Genomic DNA, 8,905 nt, shown 5'->3' with positions numbered 1-8,905 from the left:
TTCAGCATCACACATGCGGACTGAACAGAGGTGTTCTGCAAAGTGGTCACCCAATCTGCGTCTGATCTCCCCAGTGTAGAAGAGACCGCATCAGGAGCAGCAATACTGTCTATTAAATGGAAAGAAATACAAGTAAATCGCTGTTTGACATGGAAGGAATGATTGGGGCCTTGAATGGTGGAAAGGGAGGAAGTAAAAGGGCAGGTGTTGCATCTCCTGCACTTGCAGTGGGAAGGGGAGGGGCTGTTTAGGGTGATTGAGGAGTGGACCAGTGTGTGGTGGAGGGAACGGTCCCTTTGGAATGTTGAAAGGGGAGGGGAAGATGTGTTTGGTGGTCGGATCACGCTGGAGGTGGTGGAAAATGATCCGTTGAATGTGAAGGCTGAAACGGCACCGATGCAATCAACAACGTACCGGAAGAAGAGGTGAGGGAGGGGACCTGAGTGGGGCTGGAACAAATAATGTTCCATAAATCCCACGAAAAGGCAGGCATAGCTAGGACTCATGCAGGTTCCCGTAGCAACACCTTTTATTTGCAGGAAACAAGCGGAGTCAAAAAAGAAGTTGTTTAATGTGAGAACAAGATCAGCCAGGCGGAGGAGGGTGGTGGTGAATTGGGGCTGGTTGGGCCTCTGTTCAAGCGGAGTGCCCGCAGGCCATCCTGGTGGGAGATGGAGGCGTATAGGGATTGGACGTCCATGATGAAAAGGAGACGTTTAGGGCCAGGAAAATGGAAACTGTTAAAGTCACGGAGGGCATTGGAAAAGTCGCGGATGTAGGTGGGAAAAGACTGGACAAGGGGAGAAAAGTAGAGTCGATATAGGAAGAAATCAGTTCCGTGGGGCAAGAACAGGTTGAAATGATAGGACTGCCCTGGTAGTCCCATTTGTGGATCTTGGCAAGGAGATAGAAGCGGGCTGTGCGGGATTATGAGGTTGGCAGCATTGGAGGGAAGATCTCCAGAGGAGAGGAGATCAGTGACAGTCTTGGAAACAATGGCTTGATGTTCGGAAGTGGGGTCATGGTCCAGGGGGAGGTGTCAGTGGGTTGGCATTCAGCCTCCGCAAGGTAGAGGTCGGTTCACCAAACAACAACAGCACCACCCTTGTCAGCAGGTTTGATGATGTTAGGGTTGGATCTGAGAGAATGGAGTGCTGCAAGTTCAGAGGGAGGTAGGTTAGAGTGAGGGGAGGAGAGAAATTTAGACGGCCGATGTAATGCCGGCAGTTCCCAATGAAAAGATCTAGAGAGAGGGTAAGAGGCCAGAACGAGAATTCTGAAAATGGGAGAAAGTGCCCGCTGTGCAGGGGAAGACTCCTAGTCAAAGGAGTGGGCACGGAGGCGAAGGAAGAGCTCAGTGTCATGCCGAACTCAAAATTCATTGAGGTGGGGGCGTAAGGGGATGAAGCTGAGGTCTTTCCTGAGGACTGATCATTCAGGGTCAGAAAGGAGAAGGTCAGGGGGATAGTGAAAACACAGCAAGGTGTGAGAATGGAAGAAGGGATAGGGTCAGATGAAAGTGAAGGAGAAGGTTTCCAGAGGGGTGATGGTATCCAAGAGTCGTTGAAACAACTGGAAATAATTGTTACCCAATTTACCTTAACAAATATTTTCAATTTTCAACACCTTTGATAGATCTCTTCTTAACCGTCCTTGTTCTACTGAACAGACCCTCAATTTCTCTAATCCCTCCTCATAACTAAAGCTTGTCATCTGATATTAGTTTAGTGAATCTGTTCTGTACCCTCCCATGCACTTGACATCCTTCCTAAAAGTAGGGTGCCCAAAATTGGACACAATATTCTAATTATGGCCTAACCAATGATTTGTAAAGGTTTAGCATTACCTCATTGCTGTTGAACTCTGTGCTCCTACATAAAAAAGAGAGATATATTGAGATAGAGGATCAGCCATGATCATATTGAATGGCGGAGTAGGTTCGAAGGGCCGAATGGCCTACTCCTGCTCCTACTTTTCTATAAGATCCAATATGCTTTTTTTTTTTTAAAGCTTTATCAACTTGTTCTCCCACTGTTACAGATCTGTGTATCCGAACCCTCAAATCTCTCTCCTTTTAAAATTTTATTGTTTAGTGTAAAGTGCTCTCTTATTCTTCCTCCCAAAATGTAACACTTCAAATATCTCTATTAAATTTCATCTATCTATCTGCCCGATCAACTAACTTGTCTATATCCTCCTGAACTTTCATACAAGTCTCTTCATAGTTAACCACTCTCGCAATTTTTCCACTGACTAAAACTATTGGTATTATGTCCTCATACTCCAGACCAGATCATTTAGATATTGAGGAAAGCAATGGTCCCAACACTAGCCCCTGGGAGAATGTGGGGGGCAGGGGAGGGAGGTGCAGGGAAGGGGGGTTACACCACTAAACCTCCCTCCAGGCTCTAATAAATTACTTTAATTTTATCAACAAGCCTCTTATGTCTCACCTTATTACCCTTTGGAAAGTCCATAGACAACATCAATAGACTCGCTCCTCAAAAGAATTCTATTACATTTTTCAGACATGACTTGGCTTTTATGAAACTCTCCCTACTGAGCCATATCTCTAGGTGAGTATCAATTCATCCTGTATTGTGGCCTCCAGAAACTTACCACGGTCTATATACTTACCTAGTTTAATCTTTTATAGACAGAGATCCTAAATGGTAACCCTCCAGACATCTGACCCAACTTCTATATCCAAGGAGGTTTGAATAAGTGTGATCAGACCCTCTGCTGTTTCCTCTCTGACTTCCCTCAACATTCTTGGATGCATGGAAACAGGACAAGAATTGGAGCAAAGTGTTGGCTCTCCTCACATCTAGACCACTTGCTGGTGTCAGGAATGGGGAGGAGCACACAAGGTGATAAAACACACACTCGGAAATATTTCCTGCACAGATTCCCTTTATTGGAAGTTACGCTCAGTGACCATAGTTGTCAGTCTGATGCTCTTGACAGATCATAAAGCTATCTTCATTAAACCATTTTCATTAAATTCAGCACTGGTCCTGGGAAAACCACCCATTTGAACTGAAATTCCTGATTAGAGACCAGTAACTGGTCACTTTAACCCTTGTGTAGTCTCTTTTAATAGGAGAAACTGAGCAAAACCTGCCTCAGGTACAAACACTTCAAATGATATAGCAGAACCACACAAAGCAAAACAGAAGCACAAAATGCAGCAAATACCAAGGGTAGAGGGTGGATAATGGGGTTGGGAAAGGGGAAAGAAGATGGGGTTGGTAAGGGATACAGGGTGGATAATGGGGAAAGTGATACTTTCCCACTATTCAGGCAGCATACACGAGTGAAGCTTCGATCTATTTAACAGTTGGATTGTGCGACTGTTGCGGTTGTTTTGGAAGCTGTTCCTTGTTGAACTGTACAGGAGTACACCTTCCCACTGCTCCAGTCTGTGCCGGGGACCGTCAGGTAGCTGCTAAGACTGAAGGTGTTGTCCGTGTTCCGCGACACGGTGCTGGTTTGGACCTCACTGCTCATCGGACTCCCATCGACTGTCCAGCTGACCGCAGCGAAGCCCATGGACAGTTTGCTGACCAGGCAAACTAAGGTGCCTGCTCCTTTAGAGGACATCTCCTCGGCTGAAGGCCCAAGCAGTTTTACTGAAGGCTCAGGGAGTTGCTCAGCTGCAATAGGAACCAGAGAAGACGTGTTTGTATAAAGTTATAGAAAAGTTTAGCATTTCAGAGTTTAATAGAAGCAGATTTTAAAGATTGCAGCTTCCTATAGTGGGCCCCAGAAGTTCACTGAGTGACGGGGATTCCCCTTTTATATTGTCCAGGCTTTGTCCAAACAGGAAGAGCTACAATTTCTTGACATAAAATTCCTGTTTAGGATCCTACTGGTGACTCGCTGGATTAGAGCATCACTCGCTCTGGAACTTCACCTCCTGCTCCCAGGACCCATCCCCGGTCTGTGCCAAGTTAGCTGATCTAGGGCGAGGGCACCAGGGACACTTCACTTGGCCTCAGTATCCCGGGTTAGGGAGAGAAGTGATCTAGGATCCCACTTCTGACCACGAACCAGTGACCTCTGCCTCTGTGACCATGATTTCAAGTTGATAATCTTCCCAAACAGGTGATGCATTTTGGCACTGAGACATTAAGGGACTTGGGAGAGACACACTGCGAGTATAAAGTGGCACCATACCCGTGTAATGTACCCACACCCTGTCCTACCAGCTGCACATTCCTCCTCTACAATTCGCCCCTTCCCTCACCATCCATCACTAATGTCCCTGCTGTGCAAGTGCTGATGTGGGGCTGCCAGAGATGTACACAAAGCAGCAACACTAACCCATTGGCACAGCCTCAGTGTCGACATGGCAACCAGCCGAATTCACAGGGAGCCAGTGGTGTGGGGCCTGGTCCGGGTGTTAGCAGTCAATGCCAAACATCAGCACAAACCAGAGAGCCTTTTCACCGCAGTGCCGCTCCTACCAGAGTCCGGCTACAGACAGATTCTGGTCCCCACACACCATTGGGGGGGAATTGTACCCAGAACCAGAGCTCCAGTCTCAGAATGTGCAGCAACCAGAGTCACAGCATCAGGACTCAAAGGAGCAGTGTGGAGGGGAATGGATGGCAATGAAGGGAAGAGGGATGGAAATAGAAGATGGGAGTCAGAAGGAGAGTTCCAGCATGAACTGGGAGGAGTGTGTCTGAGGGTGGGGAGCTGGACGGGGTACAGTGTCTGAGGGCAGGGAGCTGGACGGGGTACAGTGTCTGAGGGCAGGGAGCTGGACGGGGTACAGTGTCTGAGGGCAGGGAGCTGGACGGGGTACAGTGTCTGAGGGCAGGGAGCTGGACGGGGTACAGTGTCTGAGGGTGGGGAGCTGGATGGGGTACAGTGTCTGAGGGCAGGGAGCTGGACGGGGTACAGTGTCTGAGGGCGGGGAGCTGGACGCGGTACAGTGTCTGAGGGTGGGGAGCTGGATGGGCTACAGTGTCTGAGGGTGGGGAGCTGGATGGGCTACAGTGTCTGAGGGTAGGGAGCTGGACGCGGTACAGTGTCTGAGGGCAGGGAGCTGGACGCGGTACAGTGTCTGAGGGTGGGGAGCTGGATGGGCTACAGTGTCTGAGGGTGGGGAGCTGGATGGGCTACAGTGTCTGAGGGTGGGGAGTTGGATGGGGTACAGTGTCTGAGGGTGGGGAGTTGGATGGGGTACAGTGTCTGAGGGCGGGGAGTTGGATGGGGTAGTGTCTGAGGGTGGGGAGTTGGATGGGGTAGTGCCTGAGGGCGGGGAGTTGGACAGGGTACAGTGTCTGAGGGTGGGGAGTTGGATGGGGTAGTGCCTGAGGGCGGGGAGTTGGACAGGGTACAGTGTCTGAGGGTGGGGAGTTGGACAGGGTACAGTGCCTGAGGGTGGGGAGTTGGACAGGGTACAGTGTCTGAGGGTGGGGAGTTGGACAGGGTACAGTGTCTGAGGGCGGGGAGTTGGACAGGGTACAGTGTCTGAGGGTGGGGAGTTGGACAGGGTACAGTGTCTGAGGGCGGGGAGTTGGACAGGGTACAGTGTCTGAGGGCGGGGAGTTGGACAGGGTACAGTGTCTGAGGGTGGGGAGTTGGACAGGGTACAGTGTCCGAGGGTGGGGAGTTGGATGGGGTACAGTGTCTGAGGGTGGGGAGTTGGATGGGGTAGTGTCTGAGGGTGGGGAGTTGGATGGGGTAGTGCCTGAGGGCGGGGAGTTGGACAGGGTACAGTGTCTGAGGGTGGGGAGTTGGATGGGGTAGTGCCTGAGGGCGGGGAGTTGGACAGGGTACAGTATCTGAGGGTGGGGAGTTGGATGGGGTACAGTGTCTGAGGGTGGGGAGTTGGATGGAGTACAGTGTCTGAGGGTGGGGAGTTGGATGGGGTAGTGCCTGAGGGCGGGGAGTTGGACAGGGTACAGTGTCTGAGGGTGGAGAGTTCGATGGGGTACAGTGTCTGAGGGTGGGGAGCTGGACGGGGTACAGTGCCTGAGGGCAGGAAACAGTGTCTGAGGGTGGGGAGCTGGATGGGGTACACAGTCTCTGCACTGTCTCAGAAGGTGCTGTCGAGGACCTCAACTGGGGAAGGGAGGGAAGTTGTTCATGAAAAGGGAGTGACTGGTGGGGAAATGATGATGTCAAAAATTGTTTAAGTATCAGGATGAAACTGGTGCAGACAAGTGTGGATCAGAGCACAACGTGGCATGATTGAAATCAGAATGTGGGGGAATGCTGGGGTGGGCAAGAATGACAGAATAATGAACTCTCGGCAACATCCATGGTATTAAACAAATCCAGAACAGTCTAATCTATGTAATCTGGAACTCTGTCTAGGCAACACTTCAGTGCAGTCCTGAGGGAGTAGAATACTGCATTATTAGTGGTGCTATTTTAGGAAAAGACATTAAACTGAGGCCGATCGGTTGATTCAGGTGGATGCAAGAGATCCCATGACATGGTTGTCCCAGTGTCCTGGCCAATATTCCTCTCTAAACCAATACTGTCTCACAGTTGTGTGTGGGATCTTGCTGTGTTTTACCACAGAACATTGAATGGATTACTTTTGAAGTTCAGTCAATGTGCAACACTTCAGGACATAAGGTTATATAAATGCATTACTTGTTCAATTTTTAATTTAATGGAAAGAAAGGCTTGCATTTCTATAGTGCCTGTCACGACATCCCAAAGCGCTGAAGAGCCATTTAACTACTGAAGTGTCATCACTGTTGTAGGAAACACGGCAGCTCATTTACATACAGCAAGCTCCCACAAACAGCAATTTGATAATGACCAGATCATTTGTTTTAATGACACTGACTGAGGGATAAATATTGGCAGGTACACCTTGGATAACTCCCCTACTAAAAGATCCCACGGCACTATTTCGAAGAGCGGGGGATTTATCCCTGGTGTCCTGGCCAATATTTATCCCTCGACCAACATAACAAAAACAGATTATCTCCTCATTATCACATTGCTGTTTGTGGGAGCTTGCTGTGCGCATATTGGCTGCCGTGTTTCCCACATTACAATAGTGACTACACTTCAAAACGATTTCATTGGCTGGAAAGCGCTTTGAGACGTCCGGTGGTCGTGAAAGACGCTATATAAATGCAAGTCTTTTAGTTTTTATTAACTGAACCACAGTTGACACACATGTATTATATGTTTAATACATCCCAGCCCACCTCATGGTGAAAAAACATTCTCACCATTGTTAAATAAAGCAGCTCAACCATGGGAGGAGCAGGGGGGCCACAATGTTAGGGGGATTAAATATGTGGGGTTACGGGGAAAGGGTGGGATATGCGTTGGTGTAGGGGTTACGGGGATCGGGTGGGATATGTGTCGGTGCAGGCTCGATGGGCCGAAATGGCCTCTATCTGCACTGTGGGGTTTCTGTGAATGTAACCCTTTCTCCCTCCATTCAGGTTTGAAAAAACAGCATCAGACACAGTGGCCAAGACTATCTGCACTGACTGTTTAAAAAATGCAATCCATCTTCAGATAATTTTGGGGATGAAAAGATTGCAATTCAATTAGAATTCAAAAATTACACAGCACTAATTAGCAGATACTGCTAGAAACACAGCTCTAATTAACAGAGCGAGTGCTGGACACTAAACATGATTGTACTGGAATCAACATTTTCACTCTAAAATTAGTGTCTAACAAGGTGTAGAAAAGACAGTTTAAATTATTAATGAATTTCTAAATGTTCAAATTCACACAGCTAGTTTCTCCAGGAGGGAATTCCCAGCCACTTACCTGCAACAAAGAACTTGGTCCCTTTGCCGAACACCCACACAGTGTGATGTTCTAGGGTTCAGTCCATACAATTACCCAGGACCCTGGAATCAGACAGAAAACACGTTCAGAAGCTCCAGTCCCAGCATTAATCAGACTTCATGTATTCAGAGTGTCCCAGCTGGTGTGGGGCAGGAAGGAATGAACTCACAGCAACATCCCCAGACTGCGATTAAATGTCAGCAACACCCAATACTGGGCAGTGAGACTCAATGTTAGCAATTCTGAAATGATATAAATTGGAAAATATTGTTTAAAAAGGACAAAATTAAAAGTGACTTTATGAACTGTAAAATACTAGAAAGTTTTATCAGATAGAAAGATATTAAGTGTATAACATTTGCTGCTCCCAGTTTTTGTTTTACCTTCTGTCACTGTGACACATAAGCACTGCTTGCTGAGACCCACGTTCCACAGTAATAGACGGCAGCGTCATTCACCTCCACGTTCTTTATGATTAACTGGTAAATGTTGCGGCCGCTGTTGGCTTTCGATGTGAAACGGTCGCTGCTAAATCCAGGACCATAGCTAGGGTCACTCCATGAATAGTAAAAGCTGAGGACCCATTGAGGAGCTGCTCCTGGTGTCTGCTTGTACCAGCTCACAGTATTGCTTTCACCCGTTCCAGTGTTACAGTCGAGTGTGGCCGTGTCTCCTGGTTTCACAGTCAGATCTGGAGGCTGAGTCAGAGTCTGAGACTGTCCACCTGTAAAAGAGCAGGGATTAAACATTACACATTGACTCTTTAAAAGTGATCCCAAGCCCCCCATCTGCTGCTGCGGGAGGAGCAGAGTTCAGTGTCTGTACTTACAGCCCAGCCAGAGACCAGAAAAAGCACAGCGTCCGCATCGTTTCTGCCAGTGAGCTTCCTGCCTGCCTTCCCCGAGTGTATCTGTGACAGACTGTGGCAGCAGCTGCCCATTGAGCCCAGTTATAGACCCATTCACATCAGGAAGGAAATCCATGCAAATTAGAGCGATTCACACTGACCAACCAGGGCAAGGATCTGAAACCCTCCCATTCAGCGCCAGAGACTGTCAGGTTGAGGCAGTGACACCTCAGCACTGTCAGCAACTGACTTACATCTTAAACAGAAGAT

General features: G+C 48.4%; 1 pseudogene across 1 annotated transcript; it reads right to left on the bottom strand.

Annotated features, from left to right (window-relative positions):
* Positions 1-2,895: 2,895 nt before the first annotated feature.
* Positions 2,896-8,670, bottom strand: LOC147108334 (immunoglobulin lambda-1 light chain-like; annotated as a pseudogene). The gene is made up of 4 exons (XR_015080577.1): positions 8,618-8,670; positions 8,198-8,512; positions 7,768-7,818; positions 2,896-3,656 (listed from the first exon to the last, which is right to left on the bottom strand). The product of XR_015080577.1 is annotated as an immunoglobulin lambda-1 light chain-like (transcript).
* Positions 8,671-8,905: the final 235 nt, after the last annotated feature.

This window comes from Somniosus microcephalus, chromosome 13 (genome assembly GCF_052327205.1).
Source record: "Somniosus microcephalus isolate GS21.2 chromosome 13, FLI_Smic_1.0, whole genome shotgun sequence".
Classification (NCBI taxonomy): domain Eukaryota; kingdom Metazoa; phylum Chordata; class Chondrichthyes; order Squaliformes; family Somniosidae; genus Somniosus; species Somniosus microcephalus.
The sequence above is the reverse complement of the archived record's forward strand: the minus strand, read 5'-3'. Positions and strand labels throughout refer to the sequence as shown.